This window comes from Papio anubis, chromosome 6 (genome assembly GCF_008728515.1).
Source record: "Papio anubis isolate 15944 chromosome 6, Panubis1.0, whole genome shotgun sequence".
Classification (NCBI taxonomy): domain Eukaryota; kingdom Metazoa; phylum Chordata; class Mammalia; order Primates; family Cercopithecidae; genus Papio; species Papio anubis.
Genome location: NC_044981.1, coordinates 139,510,349 through 139,529,606, shown reverse-complemented (window position 1 = coordinate 139,529,606; position 19,258 = coordinate 139,510,349). Strand labels below are relative to the sequence as shown.

Genomic DNA, 19,258 nt, shown 5'->3' with positions numbered 1-19,258 from the left:
TTGCCATAAAGGTAATTTTCACAGACTTTAGGATTCAAGTGTAGGCATATTTGAGGGCTGTTGTTTCACCTACTGTATTAGTCCGTTTTCATGCTGTTGATAAAGACATACCAAAGACCGGACAATTTACAAAAGAAAGAGGTTTACTGGACTTACAGTTCCATGTGGCTGGGGAGGCCTCATAGTCATGGCAGAAGGTGAAAGGCACATCTCACATGGCAGCAGACAAGAGAAGAGAATGAGAGCCAAGCAAAACAGGTTTCCCCTTATCAAACCATCAGATCTCATGAGACTTATTCACTACCATGAGAACAGTGTGGGAGAAACCGCTCCCATGATTCAGTTATCTCCCACTGGGTCCCTCCCACAACATATGGGAATTATGGGAGTACAATTCAAGATGAGATTTGGTTGGGGACACAGAGCCAAACCATATCATTCCACCCCAACCACTCCCAAATCTCATGTCCTCACATTTCAGAACCAATCATGCTTTCTCAGTAGTTCCCTAAAGTCTTAACTCATTTCAGCATTAACTCAAAAGTCCATAGTCCAAAGTCTCATCTGAGACAAGGCAAGTCCCTTCCACCTATGAGCCTGTAAAATCAAAAGCAAGTTAATTACTTCCTAGATACAATGGGGGTATAGGTATTGGGTAAATACAGCCATTTCAAATAGGAGAAATTGGCTGAAACAAAGGAGCTACAAGCCCCATGCAAGTCCAAAATCCAGCAGGGCAGTCAAATCTTAAAGCTCCAAAAGGATCTCCTTTGACTCCATATCTCACATTCAGGTCATACTGATGCAAAAAGTGGTCTCCCACAGCCTTGGGCAGCTCCACCCCTGTGGCTTTGCAGGGTATAGCCCCCCTCCTGGCTGCTTTCATGGGCTGCTGTTGAGTATCTGTGGGTGTTCCAGGCACACAGTGCAAGCTGTCAGTGGATCTACCATTCTGGGGTCTGGAGGACAGTGGCCCTCTTCTCACAGCTCTACTAGGCAGTATCCCAGTAGGGACTTTGTGTTGGGGCTCCAACCCTACATTTCCTTCCACACTCCCTCATAGAGAAGTTCTCCGTGAGAGCCCCATCCCTGCTGCAAACTTCTGCCTGAACATCCAGGCGTTTTCATTCATCCTCTGAAATCTAGGTGGAGGTTTCCAAACCTCAGCTCTTGATTTCTGTGCCCATAGGCTCAACACCATGTGGAAGCTGCCAAGGCTTGGGGCTTCCACCCTCAGAAGCAACAGCCCAAGCCACACCTTGGCGCCTTATAGTCATGGCTGGAGTGGCTGGGACACAGAGCACCATGTCCCTAGACTGCATACAACAGAGGGACCCTGGAATGGCCCACAAAATCATTTTTTACTCCTAAAACTCCAGGCCTGTGATGGAAGGGGCTGCCACAAAGGTCTCCGACATGCTCTGAAGACATTTTCCTCATTGTCTTGGTGATTAACATTTGGCTCCTCATTACTTATGAAAATTTCTGCAGCTGGCTTGAATTTCTCCTCAGAAAATGGAATTTTCTTTTCTATCACATTTTCAGGCTGCAAATATTCCAAACTTTTATGCTCCATTTCCATTTTAAAACTCCTTGCCTTTAACAGCACCCAGGTAATCTCTTAAATGGTTTGCTGCTTTGAATCCTTTTTTTTTTTTTTTTTTTTTTTTGACAGATACCCTATGTCATCTCTCTCAAGTTCAAAGTTCCACAAATCTCTAGGGTAGGGTAAAATGCTGCCAGTCTCTTTGCTAAAATGTAACAAGCGTCACTTTTGCTCCAGTTCACAAGTTCCTCATCTCCATCTGAGATGACCTCAGCTTGGACCTTATTGTTCATATCACTATCAGCATTTTGGTCAAAGCCGTTCAACAAGTCTCTAGGAAGTTCCAAACTTTCCCACATTTTCCTGTCTTCTTCTGAGCCCTCCGAACTGTTCCAACCTCTGCCTGTTACCCAGTTCCAAAGTCACTTTCACATTTTTGGGTCTTTTCAGCAGCACCCTACTCTGCTAGTACCAATTTACAGTATTCGTCTGTTTCCATGCTGTTGATAAAGACATACCAAAGACCGGCAATTTACAAAAGAAAGACGTTTATTGGACTTCCAGTTCCACATGTCTGGGGAGGCCTCACAATCATGGCAGAAGGTGAAAGGCACATCTCACATGGTGGCAGACAAGAGAAGAGAATGTGAGCCAAGTGAAATGGGTTTTTCCTTATCAAACCATCAGATCTCATGAGACTAATTCAATACCACAAGAACAATATGGGAGAAACCACTCCCATGATTCAATTTTCTTGCACTGGGTCCCTTGCACAATACGTGGGAATTATGGGAGTACAGTTCAAGATGAGATTTGGTTGGGGACATAGAGCCAAACCATATCACCTATATGTTTAGTGACTCATGCCCTTAGCTAAACTGTGTGGTATATTTATGACATCTTTCTACAATTATCATATTTGATTCCTATCTTGGTATTATCTATATCTTCACCTCAATTATTGTTTTTTTTCTACCAAATGCAAATTTTTAATTCATAGCCCACAACCAAAAATAAGTCCCACAAAACATGATCAAATGCAACAATGCCATACATATTTTCCAATTTTGGAACACTTGAAAATAGCAGCAAACTATTTTTGTCTAAGTATTCAACTATTTTGTATTGTAAAATACTAAAACTTTTAAACTAGCTTAATCTGTTTCTATTATGCAATCTCATATTTTTTCAATTGTATTATTTTTAAGTGGCCTATGAATGAATATCTTTCTTTTTTGCATATGTATGTAATAATCTCTATATCCTTATTTAATAAAGCTGTAGTTTTAAACAAAAATTATAATAAATTCAAGTACACCAGTCTCAAAAGTATATCCTGTGGGTATCTCTGTAAGCCGCAAGTTAAAAAATAATTTATTAAGAGTTATCAGTAGTTTTCTTCTACAAAACTATTCCAAAAAGAAAAGAAACATTTCAGTAGTTTTCTTCTCAAACATTTCAGTAGTTTTCTTCTACAAAAACTATTCCAAAAAGAAAAGAAAATGACAAAGTACATAATAGCCTGCATGTGACATATCAAGACTATGACATACCGACAAAGAGAGCAATGTGAACAAGGGATTATTCCTTTCCTATCTTTTCTCTTCTTCCAAAAATATTGCAAGTGTCTCAAGAAGTTTGTAGGGAAGATTTATGGAGCATAGATGATGTAATACTTGGGTAAATGAACAAACTTCGGAATAGCATCAGACTTAGAATGTTCTTGAGACTGCTTTGGATTTGGGTCTTTAATTCTGCCAAATTCTTCAATGTCTGTGCATGTATTTAATACTTATGAAAGAAAAAAAACCATGATGGCATTTTTCTGGCAATTAATATTTGAATTCACCTCAGAGATATTTTCCCCACCATAGACAGTCATTATGCTGACATTTTGATTCAGGGATTTGCAATTGCAGACAATTGGTATCTAAATGAGTTGTGACAACTGCAAGAAAAACTTCTGTTTTAAAAATTTTCTTTCATATGTCAAATCATTTCATTACTTAATTTCCAATGACAAATCTAATGGCATTTTTCACTGTGATAAAAGTAACACAATCCAGAAACTGGTTTTTTGACATGCAATGTATTTTGACATAAATCAAAAGACCTATTAAGTTTTTTAAATCACATTACATTGTGTGTATCTTGTTCATTGTTTCTCTGTTGCTAGATATCTATGATATATAAAGTCTATTCAAAATATCTGAAAACTCTCTGATTTTCTAAGAAAACATGTTTGGTGGTTATTTATTTTATAGAGAAAAGTTTATTCACTTAGAATTCCCTGGAGGTGGGTAGAGAGTGTGGACAGTTGAAAAGTCCCTCTGGCTGCAAGGTTATCCGTAGTGGGAATTAATTGCAGTACACAAGCTTGACTACAAATTCTAATATTACGTATAGCAAGGAAGTTTCCATACCAGGAGTGGGGCTTTTATATGGTTATGAATATGATGAAGAGATAAGCCACAATAAAGAGAAAAAGCAAAGTTGGAAGTCAACTAGAGGAGCGAATCAATACACTTTGTAAGTTACTCCATCTTTTACCTCATCTTGCAAATATTCAGTTAAATCACGAAAATCACAATGTGTCTGAGACAGAGTTTCTGATGAGGTCAGTAAAAGGCAGAATCCAGTCAGTCTATTTAAGCTCAGGGACGGAGATGCCTGGGGAGCTGAGAAAGTAAATGAAATGGGTGAACTTAAAGTGAGCCCTCACATACCCTGTGCTGTTGGTGCCTGTGAAATGGCACGTGGCCTAGGGATGTCTAGGGGCTAAATTCAGCAAGAAGCCATGTGCCCTGACTCAGCAGTCTGTCGGCCTGCTACAAGAAGAAACCATTCTACCTCTGGCTTACATTTCGTGTAAAGATTTTCTTAAAAAACTATCAGAATTGGGAATTAAAATAACCAATTTAGAACTATATCAAGAGTTCACCTACCTCTTTGTTTAATGTATAGTCCTTGGAATACCACTTAGTAATCAACAAAGGTGTTGGAGTATTCTGAGAGTATTATATAATTACAACCTTTGGCAGATGAAATATTTTAGATTAAGTGATTCAGAGAAGTAAGAAAGTTTACTGTATGACTTCTGAGGTGAGTACATCAACTAGAAAATTTCAGGTTGGAGTTTGGATTTCAATCCATCCTTCACTGACATAAACTTCCTTAAGAAATTAGAGCTTTTTCTGGAAGGGGAAAATTACTTCATTGTGGCAGATGAGGATTTTGGACTGATAATGATCTCTGTCCCATTTCACCTGATAAAACAGTGGTCCCTTGGGGCTGAAAAGTTAAAGGGTAGCTGGCTGCTGGGACAATTTTTCAGAGCTAAAAACTCATAGGAATCCTAGCAGGGAATTCAGTGCCAGAGATCTGAGAATGTAGGATTTAGAATCACAGTTGTAACAAACTCCTAAAATATTAAAGGGTAGCTCTCAGAAGAGGAGAAAAGAGATGATTACGGTGGTCAACAGACAACTCTGAATACTCTAAAAGTCATTGAATTGTTCATTTTAAATGACTAAATTGTAAGGTATGTGAATTGTATCTCAATACATTTGTTAAAAGTGAAGAAGCAATGGCCATTACTAGCAAGCTGCAGGATCTGGCAGAAGTGTGTGTAGACTTAAAGCCTTGAACTGTACATTAAGTGGCTTTCAAAGAAAATAAAATGTAATAACATTAAAAAATAAAGGCTATTGAGAAAAAAGTGCTGTAGGATACATAGGAAAAAATTGCCATAGAAACATATGAAATAATAATAACACTTATATAGTACTTATTTTATGCCAGATTATTCTAAATGCTTTATATGTAATAAATTATTTAATCTTCACAGCAATGCTGTGAATTAGATACCATCATTATTTTCACTTTAATAATGAGAGAACTAAGGCTCAAAAGGGTTAAGATATTTGCTAAGAATATATAGAACATACAGATATTTGTTAAGAACATACATATGGATGCTAAGCATACATATTTGCTTAGCAAGTAGAAGAGCTAAGACTTGAGCTCTGAGATTCTAGGTCTAGAATCTTCCTTTAACCATTGTGTATATTATATAAGGTAACACTAGGTGCTATATAGACAAAATGCAAAAGTTTATTAGCTTCAAGTAATATAAATGTATTTCTCATGCATATAAAATGTAATATGAGTTTTCTCGTTTTAAGGCAGCTTTCCTTCCCATGCTTCTTAGATCCTGCGGCTCTGCAATCTTCAGCATTCAGATTTCAAGGTGGGTGTATTCATTTTCAAGCCAGAGAATGGAAGGAATAAGAAGTATGGCACACGAATGTTATTATGAACCAACTGTGGAAGTAACATCACTTTCATTCACATTCTATTGGCACTCAGTCACCTGACTATATTTAACCACAAGACAGGTTGGAAAGTATGTACTATCTGTGTGCCCAGGAAAACAGGTAATGATCAGGTGTTCAACCTACAGTCTCCGTCACTATGCTGAACTTTGACTTCTGACTCAATATCTATCTTGAAATATGCCTCTTCTCTGAGGAAATCTCTTTCCCTTGTCCCAAAATTAGGATCAGGCAATGACAAAGTCTAGTAAGACCAACCAGTCTGGTTTGCCCTCAGGACCTAGGATTTTCCATTTTAAAACTGGGATAGTTTTGGGCAAATCAACTCCAAGAAAATTAGGCTAGTGTTTACTTCTTCCTCCTTGATATAACTAGATTCCTAGTAGAAGCAAAAAACAAGGCAGAGTTTTGCCTGTTGGATGGTGGAAAAAGAATCTAGCTGGGTGTTTTGTGTAGGCATGGGAATGGAGCCAGAGGGTTTAATAATGGAGCCATTTGTGAAACATAAATCTCATTCGCTAAGGGCCAGGGAAATCTCAGTAAATAACTCCACCCAAAGGGATTCCATTCCTGGGTTCCTTTTGTTTCTATTTTGTCAATTATTTAAGTAATTTCAAAGCAGTTACAAACCATCTTATTTTCTCAATCCTAGCTTCTCAATTCCTTGCATCCACTTATCTTTATAATAAGCTGTCAACAAAACAGGAATTAAATCTATACATAATAAAAGTGAAATGACAAGAATAAATGAGAAGTGAAGTAAGACTTTAAACAGTCCAGGTTCTTCCTCTTTGTTTTAGGATAATTTTTTAAGTCATCTGAAACAAAGTTAAATGATCAATAAACCTTTAGAATTATGAAAAAAAAATTATTCTAACTAGCATTGGAAAAATAAAGAACCCATCTCCGTCCTCATTGGCGTAGTTCTTCTATGTGCCCTCAAAATGATGAAGTTTGATTTCTTAGGTTACTGACTAAACCTCTTGTCACCAAGCTTCAGACACTAAGAATTTATTGGGCATCTATATGTAATTTCTGTAATGTGTACATCTTTTTTAATTAAAACACACTCAGATGTTATTAAATGTCATTTTACAATGTATTTTGATAAGACAAAATATTTAATAAAGTATAATTGTCTTTTCTAAAGGTTACCATGAAACACACTACCAACATTTCAAGATTTTGTAAACAGTATTTGAAACTATTATTTTTAGTACTCGAAAATATATATTTTGCCATTTGTTTTTAATCTTTTTATTAGTTTTTTCCTTATAAATGTGAATTCTATTTTATCAAGTATTTGTCTGTGACCTAAATGCACTGAGTTTTTCAGATTCACATGTCTGCAAGGTAAAAGATATTCTAAAGTATTAATATACCAATAAATTATTTAAAAGATTTATGTAGGACTTTATTCTGAAAAACAAATGCATTTACAGAATCCTTCCCAGAGCCATTAATCTTTCAGTCTTTGACTGGTCTGGAAAAAGAGAATTCTATTATATTGTAAGTTTGTGAGGTTCTGGGTATAAAACTTAATTTGCAGGTCCATCAGCACTATTCACTCAGCTCCAGGAAGAGTCATACCCTAGTTAGAAGTACTCAGTGGAAAAAAAAATTCAAACCATTTCTGGTTAACACTTAATCTGCCTTTTAAACCACATAAAGGTAAACTTGAGAACCATAGAAGGTATGAACCTTCAAAGTAAACAAATATTTACACTTAAGAATACACACACACACACACACACACATATATATATGTATTTTTCTTTTACAAAAAGAAAAGCATTGGGGCAGTATTTGGAAGTTGAGAGGAAAAATCACAGACATACCAAAAACCACCATATGCCCAAGGTCAGGAAGTTTTAACAATACTCACGACAAAAAATAGTTTGGAGTACTCAAATCTCTCAGGTACTTTGATACACTATTTTGGGGGAAGTATATATTTATATATATATTCTTGGTACAAAATATAGATTCAAAATACATCACTAACCATATCTGAAAATAAATAGTAACAACTCGAGATGTCCAGAAACTCAGGAGAAAAATTACCCTTTTATAATTAAGAGCATTTCTTTATGTTATAATGATATTTTTACAGTTCTGTTGTTTTTACAAAATTATCAAGGTCAGTAACAAACTGGAATCAGCATTAATCATCAGAGGATCTTCAGAAATTTTGATTAACATCAGTAGAGTAAGTGCTTTTGGAAATGAAAGTAGCATTATCAGGCTTACTGTTTGCTAATAAGAAAAGGGGATTGCAACTTCATTTGTTCTAATTGCATTTTTCTTAATGGTAGACTTGGGATAACCACAGCTGAGAATACATTGCTTTCGAATTCGAATAGGTGGGTGAACCATATCTTCTTCATCTGATAGTCATTCTATTTCTTTATTGACGTCTCTTTTTAAATATCAAGTCACATTAGTGTCTCTTTTCCCTCCACAAAAGATAGGCTTTCATGTGTCAGAAACTCACCGCTGATCTGTAATCCTCAGAGAGCAGAACCCTGGTAACTTAGGGGTTTTACACCTGCCTCTAATTTAATCACCTACTGTGACTGTTGCTCAACACCAAAATAACTCAAGTAGTCTTCATCTGCCAGGGGGAAAAAAAATTGAATTCTTAAAGAGGAAGCTTACTAGGAGAATTTCAACCACCCTGACACATCTCTAAGAAAAAAAAAAAAAAGAACCTAAAAGCTATTTTTCAAGTGATTAACATTGATTAATTCACAACTAAAAAGATCATTTGCATAATTTTAGAATATATAATTAACACCGTGATTTCTCTGAACACTTCAGACATAAAGAGTTTAGTTTTTCGAGGTTTTCTCCCCCGCAGAATCAATTTACTATTTATACCTATACTTAAGGTAGCTAAATCAAGATGGCGGTGGTCTGAGCAATGCTGAAGAAGGCTGGAGAGTGTGTATGTTAAATAAAGGGCTTTGGAGTTACAGACCTGAGTTTTAAATTTGGCCCCACACCTACTCTGTAACCGTGGATAAGTCATTTAATCTCTCCAAGACTTTCTTTCCTTATCTGTAAATTAGGGATCAAATTCTAACCTGAGAAAGTTTACTGATTATTAAATAACATAATATAGATTACACATTTAGCCTAGGAGTACATTAGTAATTAGTTCTGCTATAATTATTGCCATAATACTAATAATTTTTAATGTTTCTATCATTGCCTTTAGATAGATTTCAAGGTCGTGCTACATTTATAGAGCACTTAGTATATTACTGAGTATCACAAATGGCAAACTGTAGTGGGAGTGAGGAGTGAGATGGGAATAGCAACTGGAGAGCTTGTCTTTCCAGAATGTCTCCTCACTTCTCAAAAGTATGTGCCTAATCAGAGTGGTAATAAAAACTCATACATATATTGTGCCTCACACTTGACGGAGCCTTTTGTATACATATCTCTGTTTAAGTTAGCATATAACTAGGCTAGCCTTACTGAGAAGATTGGGTAAACAACAACAAAAAATCAACAAAAGGTACATGGAGCTGACAAAGCAGAGACGAGACAGGGTGGCAGGGAAGTTGCTACCTCAGCACAAACTATAAATTTGATAATTAGCAATAGTAAATGGGTGCTAACAATAATAGGAGATAACATTTATTGATGGCCTATCTGAGGCAGAACCAGGTTTAGTGAGCCCTAAAATTCACATGATTTGTGGGGCTATTTGCAAGAAAAAAAACCACACACACAAAAATATAAACACAATTTTAGAGCTTTGAAAGGTGTCCATGCAGTTGAGGGTCCTGATGCTTAAGTGTTGTTAACTTTTTAGTAAATTCACTCTGGTGATTACTATATGTATAGTCCCGTCTCTATTAGTCAGTTAAGAAGATGCTATAGCAAATAATACAAAGTAAGACAGCCCCAGTCCAAATCCTGACTCTGTTCCACGGGGCTATCTCAATTTGGGCAAGTTACATTCTTTCTTTTATTTTCCTCTTTGAGCCTAATTTCCTTATTTCAAAGTGAGAATAATGATTTGTGGGTAACTATGGTGTGGTTAGGTTGAAAAAAATTATAAAGTGAGTGACACATAAATTTTATCATCGTGACTATTATTATTAATATATTTTGGTTTTTTTGTTTTGTTTTTGAGATGGGGTCTCACTCTGTTGCCTAGGCTGGAGTTCAGTGCCGTGATCTTGGCTCACTGTCACCTCTGTCTCCTGGGTTCAAGCAATTCTCCTGTCTCAGCCTCCCGAGTAGCTGAGATTACAGGCACCCGCCACCACGCCCAGCTGATTTTTGTATTTTTAGTGGGGATGGGGTTTCACCCTGGTTGGCCAGGCTGGTCTCGAACTGCTGACCTCAGGTGATCCACCTGCCTCAGCCTTCCAAAGTGCTGAGGTTACAGGCGTGAGCCACCGTGTCCAGCCCTATTAATAGTTTTTAGTCATCATTTTATTAACAAGTGAAATAAATGATGTAATTTGGCCGCCATCAGATACAGAAAATGCATAAAAGCAGATTCCATCCCAAATTTGTTAGGTGGCAAAGTGCATGCTCCTAACTACTATATAACACTCTACTATCTTCAAACTCAGAGTAGAAGTGGATCTTCTGAAAATATCTAAAACTTTGAAGAGAAATGATAACTATGTGGTTATTTTAACATTCTTTCTTGTTGATGTATAGTTTCCAAAAAGAACTAAACCCTAGAGAGTATAGCAAATGATAATTTAGATTCTCAATTCAAGAACCAAGGCCAATTCCACATAAAAAAAATATACAGGTATAGACATGCTTAGAGAAAATTCAAATACTGCACTACCACGGAGGAGGTCTTCTTGAATCTCTGTGTATTTATAAATTTCAGTGAGGTCCAGGGCACTTCTTCAACATTTCTTTCCATTAAGGAAAATAGCTATAGTCCTAAATATGCTTGCTTAGAAAATTGGCATAAAATATTTGAAATCGTAAAAATATTAAAATTTTAAGATTTCTCTACCTTGAGATGGATGCAAAGACACAATGAGAATGTATCTGGTTGTGGTATAACAAAAATACCTTGCCCAGTTCAAATCCAGTAAGGAATTTTGCATTCCCAAACTTCAATACTGATTGTTAAGTAGACCGAAGGTAAATACTCTATATGTTTGTAAGATTATATGACCTATTAGGAAAGAAAGAGTGAGATTTGTGAAGTATAGAGGCTTTCACAAAGTCTGGGATACTTATAAGTATCTGTTATAACAGACAATCACAAACTCACCTTGAAATCTATAGGTTAAAATGATTTAAAGCTTTCCAATATATGTGACTTGTTTCTGTATACAAATTAACCTTATTTCTGAAGTTTCGTTACATTTTCGTATACATAGATTTCCATCACAAAATTATTGGAATATTGGTCAATAAAAAGAACTACCAGTAAATCTAAAGAGAAACTCAGCATGAGGCCGGTTTCCTTTTATTCCAGAGGGATAGAAAGGTAGATGGCAGCATAAGGCTTTGGAACGAGACTATCCGAGTTCAAATTTGACCCCACCACTCTCAAGATCCCTCACTCTTTACTAGTTATGCAAATTGAGGAAGTTATTTAATGTCTCTTTGTGACTAGGTTTTTAAATCTCTAAAATGAAGTTTTTAACACATGGACCTCATTGAGTTGTTCTGAGGGTCAAATCAGTAAATTCATGTGACGTGCTTAGAGCGGTACCTGACACAGGGCTGAACACTCAATAATTATTAAGTTCTAGTGTCTATTTTGCTACTTTAAATATATTGTTCCTTCCATAAACTACCCTAAAATAAACAAGTAAAAAGCAGTTATATGATCAACACTCCAGGTATTTGCTTTGGATGGTTCTGTGTTTATCCTCTCTCTGTTTATAAGAGGTTGTTTATAAGAAAAAGAACACAAAATAAATATAATTTTAGAACTTTGAAAGGTGCCCATGCAGTTAAGGGCCCTGACCCTTAAGTGTTATTGGCTTTTTGATAAATTCACTTCTGGTGCTTACTGTATGTAGTCCTGTCTATACTAGTCAGTAAAGAAGATGCAATAGCAAATAATACAAAGTCAGACAGCCTCAGCAGCTCCTTGATCATCTTGCTTCTAGGTTCTCAGACTCTCTTATCCTACTTTCTTCTTCTGGGACAGCACATTTAGCTTCTGATCTTGGCTTCCAAATCAACTCTAGTTGTACATTTTTGCCCAATTTTTCCCCCAAAGTCTCTTAAAGAATTCTGATAGCAAAGACCCCAGTCTGACTTTCCAGGTGTTCTAATTCTTAACAAGCCTCTCTATCTATTGCACTCACCACCCCTAACCAGAAGAGCTTTAAGTATGTTTTTAAAAACACAAGGATGATTAAGATCTCTTACAGTAAACGCTCAATTTAAGAGTACCCAAGGAAGACAAAAAAGCTGTTTACTCCCCAAATGCAGATCATACTAGAAGAGAGAAAAACCTCCTAAGATACATGGTTTGAAATATGTTGAGTTCTGCCATTATGAATAATGATCACTCTATAGTATGTCACCATCTAGCAAGGAATACTAACCATCTAGCAAGGAGAACATTGGAATGCAGACCTAAGGCACATAAAGAACTTGTGCAAAATATATGTCCAAAGGAGAATGAAATAGAAGGACTAGCTAGTCTTGGATTCAGTGTTTACTATAAAACTAGAGTAATCAAGACAATTTTCTACTGGTGAAAAGGTAACTATATTGCAATGAAACAGAATAGAGTGCAGAAATAGATTCATACATCTGTGGTCAATTATATTATGACAAAGTATCAGGCGATTCAATGGGGAAAAGGAATATCTTTTCAAAAAATGGTGCTGGATCAACTGTATGTCTATGTATATTTTTAGAAAGAATATCACTCCAACTTTGCATCATATTTAGACTTGAAAAAAATTTTCTAGAAGAAAACATATTTTTAGAACAACAACAAAAAAGCGTAAGCCATAAAATAATAATATATTGAATTTTTATCAAAATTTAAAAATATTGCTCTTCAAAAGACACCATTAAGAAAATAATGCACACTGGAAGAAAATATTCATAATACATATCTTACACAAAGTACCTGAATGCAGAATATGTAAAGAACCCTTGTAACTCAATAATATGACAAAAAAAAAAACACTAAATAATGGTCAAAATCTAAGCACAGAATTTACAACAGAAGATGTACAATAAGCACATAAAAACATCTTCAAAACTATTAGTCATCACAGGAATTCAAATTGAAACTACAATAAAATATCACCACACGACTATTACAATGGCCAGAGAACTGACCGTACTAAGTGCTGGCAAAAATATGAAAAAACTGGAACTCTCATGCATTGCTGGGCAGAATGTAAAGTGGCCTAGGCACTTTGCAAACAGTTTTTCCGTTTCTTAAAAAGTTAAAAAAAAAACCTATATAAATAATTGTCCATACAAAGACTTGTAAAACAATGACCATTGTGGTTTTATTTGAAATAGTCCAAAAATGAAAATGTTTCAAATGTCCATCAATAGGTATATGGATAAACAAATTGTAATATATTGATTCAATGCACTACTGCTTAAAAACTAAAAGAAATAACTGTTCATGGATGTAACAATGTGGATGAATCTCAAAATTATTATGTTAAGTTAAAGTAACCAGATAAAAAACAGTACACACTGCAAGACAACATTTACATAGAAAATGTAAACTATCTATAGTGACAGAAGTATAATTGTTGTAGAGAAAAATTAGTGGTGGGAGTTTGGCCAAAATGTTCCCTTATTGATTGTAGTAATGAATTCATAGTTGCATATTTATGTCAAAATTCATGAAATTATATACCTTAAATATGTTAAGTTTCCTGTACATCAGTTCTACTTCCATACATTTGTAAAAAAAAAAAAAAAAAAAAAAAAAAAAAAAAAAAAACTTTAGAAAAATTTTGCCCATGTTTTACTGCCTCCTTCTGATGTAAAGTAGAAGTTAAGAATAAAACTAGTAAAACTGGTAGTGCATGTATATAAAGCAGAAAGCCTGATGGAGGTTTTTCCCTTTCTTTTCTAAGATATAAAAATGGCTCTTGAAGAGGCTAGTTCAGGGCTAGAGCGTTGGAGTAGAATAGGAGGGAATTATATGATTTAAAATAGCTCTCTAAGGATGCACTGACAGTCCATTTTTTTGCAGAGAAAACTGGAACAGTGCATTGTGAGAAGACTAGGAAGAGAAGTGAGTGGGAATCCAAAAGATATTCAGGTAAAGACAATAGGAAAAAAAAAAGTTGGTGTATTGTGAAACTTTGGCCCCAACCAAAATTCAGTCTGTGGCCCAAAAAGTGCCAGATCTCATAGCTCAGAAGAACTCTGGGATGAGTCAACATTCAAGTGACTGGGAGTACACCCAAATAACCAACATAAACCTCAAAGCAAGGGAACAACTGGTCTGACCAGACTGCTCATCTCTTGTGCAGAACCATCACACCACCTGAGCCTCAAAACTTCACCCTGCTATGGTGTGAGTAGATCACCACCTGATTGATTCTCTGGGTCCAACAAGTCAAATTGCTGGGCTACCTCCAGAAGTCATATTCCTAACATATCCCAGGATGCTTACAAATGCTCTAGGAATTATTGGGCAGATATCAGGGTGGTGGAAGAGAAAGTTTAAATTCTTGTATATTAGGACCAAACTGGGAAAATCTAGGAGTATTCTAAACTTAGAACAGAGGGGTCACCTATTGAATTAATATTTAAAATAAATTATATAAAACTATATACATTTTAGATAAATTATATAAAACTATAAATAGTTTTTCAGTACAGGAACAGAAGACCAAACACTGCATGTTCTCTTATAAGTGGGAGCTAAATGATGAAAACACACGGACTTAGAGGGAAATAACTCACAGTGGGGCCTTTCAGAGGGTGAGGGGTGGGAAGAGGGAGAGGATCAGGAAAAACAACTAATGGATACTAAACTTAATACCTGGATGATGAAATAATTTGTACAACAAACCCGCATAACACAAGTTTACCTGTATAACAAACCTGCACTTGTAACCCTGGACTTAAAAGTTAAAAAAAGAAAATGAAACTATGTGTAGGTTTTCCACCTACGGTGTTACTTTGATTACTCCTAGTTGCTATTTCTGCTATCTTCATAAACTACTGATTTAGGCAGACATCTGGATCAGACAGACTTATTCAACTGGCCAACTGAAATTAAGAATCCAATGCTCCAAATGGACTAACCAGGTAAGCAGCAGAGCACTCACCTTTTTAGCTACAGAGCACTCACTCGTCTGGGTTAAAGTTATGTTTAAGAATTTGGAAGATTCTATTTTCAGTAGGATTAACTTATGTTTATTAGTTTATTATTCCTGAAATTTTCTATCTTTGCAATGAAAACACACATACACATGTATATACAAACACACACACACATCCACCTAAGGAAGTTCTGTAGAACAAACTGATGGGATGAAATATAAAAAGACACCAGTCATCCAGGAAAAAAATATACACATCACAGTGGGTGAAAAAAATTAACATTAGAAGTCTTGATTAGTAAACCTTGAATAAAGATAGAATGTACTTTTTCTGTGGTTTTACCTCTTCAGAGCAATAATTTCATACTTTTGTTTTATGTTACTATGGGTTTGTTTTGAAAGAACCATTAGAAGTTTCTTATCACAAAAGTTAATATAAATAAAAATACAAAACAAAGGAATAATCCTATTCTCATAGTCATGTTTACATTAAAATTCTATTGGCTTTGAAGCATAGTTGAAGTGTTATTTTACATCAGTTAAATATAGTATCACTTAAATATGGTTTTCAAAACTGGGCTAACGTGCTGTTGGCCACTCAAATTCACTAATGACAGAACATTGTTTTGAAAAGTGCATGGGGATTTAGATGTATACAAAAGTGATCATTTTAACTCCAAATTTCATTGTCTGTGTGACCCTGGGCAAGTTTATTATTTTTTTAATCCCATTCACAAAACTGGGATATTAATATTTATATTAGGAGATTTGTGAAGTTTTAAAGTGATAACATATAAAATTTATGCTGGGTGCTGCCTTCTCCTACACCCAGAATTCAGATTTTTGTTTTGAAAATATTTGTTGAGGAATTTTTAGGCTGGAGAATTAGAATAAATTCATTTTTAGAGACAATAGAAAGACCAGCATGTGTGGTTACCTCTATCATTCATCATCAGACATCAATGAACATTTGTGTTCTTTCCTCTTGTCTCAGAGATTAAGTGGCTATGTCACTTCTCTCTTCATAATTAGAAAGGTAGAAATAGCTATTCTTCTGCTATTTCTAAAACTGCACCAAGATGATAAGAAATATACAGATATTTCTGGTGGTAAAATGCTCAGCCTCTAAAGTCGGCCGCCTGGAACTGAAACCAGCTATACCATGTATTAACTCTGTGACCTTGGGTGATTTTCTCAGTGTCTTAGTTTCTCATCTCTAAAATATGTAAGATTATTTTTGGGTTAAATTTGTTAACATACAAAGAACAATGCCAGACACTAAGCAAGTACTCAAAAAATAATTGCTGTTATTATTTCTCTTGTAGATTTCTTAGCCTCAAGCCAACAATTAGCTTTCACTTGAAAAAGGAATCTAATATCCTGCTTCTATTCTTGATATTAGAAACATTGATGTAGAGAGGGGATACTAAGTGTGCAACTCTCTGCCCTCAAGCTTCATTACTCATTCATTGGGGAAGAGGAGAAACAGACTTTCAAAGGGAAAACGTGTTGATGAACACAAATAGTATTTTTGCCATGATAATGTGGAAATTATTATAATTTGTTTGCTTGTTTTTTAGTTTTGTGATGTTCAGAAATAAAGTAAGAGAAAAGGCCATGGGGACCAGTTTGAGAGGAAATGAAAAGTGGGGAGAAGGGAGGGAAAAGCTGCCTCTCTATGTTTAACAAAACAATATTTCTGGGGGTAAAAGGTGAGGAAGGAGTGAGGCGACTAGTTGTGATTCTTCTTTTGTGCACTCTATTTTCTACCCATCAGTATGTTCTGTCAGCTCTTCCTCCAAATATATTCCACATTTGCACCTTCTCATTGTCTTTGTTAATTGCATCTGTGGTCCTATAGTTTATAATCCTTCTGTGGATTTCAGTAGCTCCACTGAGCTGTTCTTCCTGTCTATTCTTGACCCCAGAGTGTATTGCCACACAGCAGCCTGAATGATCTGTCTCAAGTATACTTTAGATCACTTAACCACCCTTGTAAAAGCTCCAGAGGCTACCAGTTACTCACAGAATAAAAATCTAAACTGTAAAATTCTGTTTCCTGAGTGAGGGCTTTTGCACTTGCTGGTCTTCTTACTTGGAACAGTCTCTCCCAGACTTGTCATGCAACTGCACATGTCTCATTATTTAGATCTTTGTTGAAATGCACCTTGTCAGAGAGGATTTTTCTAACCTTCCTACCTAAAGTGCCTTTCCCTACCATTTTTATCTTCTTCATAATACTTCTCTGTACCTGAAATCGTCTTATTTATTTTCAGGTTCACCTTCTGTCCCCTTCAACTAGTCAAGCTGCTTGGAAAGAGGACTAGTCTGCTTTAGTCCTGTAACCCCAACACCTGAAAACAATAGCTATTTGTAACTTGGCTTACTCATAGCCAGGTACCAAGAGCCTGGGACTGGCCACCTCTCAAGGTTAGAACCATTACATCATTGCTGGTCAGGCTCCTCTGGGCTTTACCGGCTCTTCCACTCTTAGACGTCATTTTAGAACCTAATAATTATTTTTTAAATGAATCTTGTGTCACTTGTAAGCAGGTAAATTTTAAAAGTATGTGCTCTCTTAAAAGTTATACAAAAAACTGTAACACAAATCAGATGGATCCCAATGTTTCTGTATCCCTGACCTACTAGTTACCCCTATTCTTGACTAAGGTTTGTGACAGGGGAATGAAACATCACATTGAAACATACCTGTAAGTCAAATCTATTTTCAGAGATTACAAAGGGAATGTTTACAGGGTAATTAAATTTTTCCCAAAATATTTTATTGTCTCTTTATCAATAAAAACTATATTTGTTTGCTGTATCTACCTAGGCAAAGCTAAGCATAGAATGAAAAAAAATTTAGTACATATATTTACATAGTTTTACATATATATACACATACATAGTTTTACATATACATACATAGTTTTACATAGTTTTGTACATATATGTACATAGTTGTACATATATATACAGACATAGTTTTACATATACATACATAGTTTTACATATACATGTAAAACTAAGAAAATTTTCATTTTATGCCTATAGATATATACATACATATACACCTATATATTACATATATGTATATATGGTGTGTGTGTGTGCATGCGCACGTGTGTATGTATCTTTCTCTTGAAATTGTCAAACTGTTGAGGCAGTACATACACACACACACACACAGATAAAAGTATCTATATTCAAATTATAAGATTCCACTTCAACTTACGGCATACACTGACACATAACTGGTGACTATATTACTGAGCCATTCTTCTTAAGTAAACCCTATGCAAAGACAAAATTGTGTCAATCTTCTTTCATAGAATGTTTTTTTTTTTTTTTTTTTTTTTCATTTTATTTGAGACAGAGTCTCATTGTTGCCCCAGCTGGGATGCAGTGGCATGATTTGGACTCAAGCAATACTCCCACCTCAGCCGCCCGAGTAACTGGGATCACAGGTGTGCACCACCATGCCTGGCTAATTTTTTATTTGTTTGTTATTTTTTGGAGAAATGGGGTTTTACTATATTTCCCAGGCTGGTCTCAAACTCATGAACTCTCGCGATTCATCCACCTCGGCCTCCCAAAGTGCTGGGATTACAGGCATGAGCCACTGCGCTTAGCCTTATTAAAATAGTTTTAGTTACTTAACATTTAAAGGAGTTTTGTTTTGTTTGTTTTCATGTTTTTAAAGAGGTGAAGTCTTCCCATGCTGTCCAGGGTGGAGTGCAGTAGCTATTCACAGGCATGATCATGGCACATTACAGCCTCAAATTCCTGGCCTCAAGGGATCCTCCTACCTCAACCTTCCAAGTAGACTACAGGAGCGTACTATTGTGCCTGACTCAAAATAGTCTTTCTAACCCATTAAGAGCCACTAGATATTTGCATCCTTCATTTAAAATTTATAGAACTGAATCTCTGACAAATAGATATATTATTTTTATAAATTACTAATTATATTCCACATTCTTATTACTACCAAATGACCAACATATACCCAGGAAATCTCAGACTCTCTGTTTGAGGTTGAAGAAAACAGTTACTTACTAAGACAAGTTAGGATATCACTGAAGAGTCAAATTAAACCTCAAGAATTG

At 35.6% G+C, this 19,258-nt stretch overlaps 1 long non-coding RNA gene across 2 annotated transcripts; it reads left to right on the top strand.

The window, feature by feature from the left end:
* The first annotated feature begins 1,911 nt into the window (after positions 1-1,911).
* LOC116275370 lies at positions 1,912-18,032 on the top strand. 2 transcript variants are annotated; one of them, XR_004184419.1, is made up of 4 exons: positions 1,912-5,795; positions 8,196-8,243; positions 14,069-14,137; positions 15,021-18,032. It is a non-coding gene; the product is annotated as an uncharacterized LOC116275370 (long non-coding RNA). The 2 variants fall into 2 exon arrangements; XR_004184418.1 differs by lacking the exon at positions 1,912-5,795 and having other exon boundaries at positions 5,811-8,243.
* The last annotated feature ends 1,226 nt before the right edge of the window (positions 18,033-19,258 follow it).